Here is a 599-nt window from a genome sequence, read left to right as displayed (position 1 = left end):
GGGGACACGGGGGACACGGACACGGGGGACACGGGAGCGGGGGAGACAGAGACACGGACACACAGACAAGGGGGACACGGACATGGGGACATGGACACAGGACACGAGGACGTGGACACGGGGCACGGGGACGCAGACATGGGACGTGGACACAGGACACGGAAATGGGACACAAACATGGGACACGGATGTGGACACGGAGCACAGGGATGGGACACAACACAGACATGGCACATGGACACAGGACACGGGGGCATGGGGACAYGCGATACGGGACATGGTGGGACACGGACACTTGGGACACAGGAGACGGATGTGGGACACGGCACGGGATATGGACACAAGGACACAAATACGGACAGGGGATGGGGACATGGACACGGGGACACAGGTGTGGGACACATGGGGACAGGACATGGACACGGATGGGGACGCGGGATGCGGACGTGGGGGCAGAGGGACACGCACACGGACACAAAAAAGCCATCTTTTAGATGGAAATGGGCGGTGGGCGTTCGCCGCCTTGGCCGGACCCTCACGACGCCCCCGCGGTGCAGCACGGCCGCCCCGGGAGCGTCGCTCGTGCCGCGGTCGGCACC

Source organism: Apteryx rowi, unplaced genomic scaffold, assembly GCF_003343035.1.
Source record: "Apteryx rowi isolate R43461 unplaced genomic scaffold, aptRow1 scaffold_39, whole genome shotgun sequence".
Lineage (NCBI taxonomy): Eukaryota > Metazoa > Chordata > Aves > Apterygiformes > Apterygidae > Apteryx > Apteryx rowi.
This window is presented reverse-complemented; position numbering follows the sequence as displayed.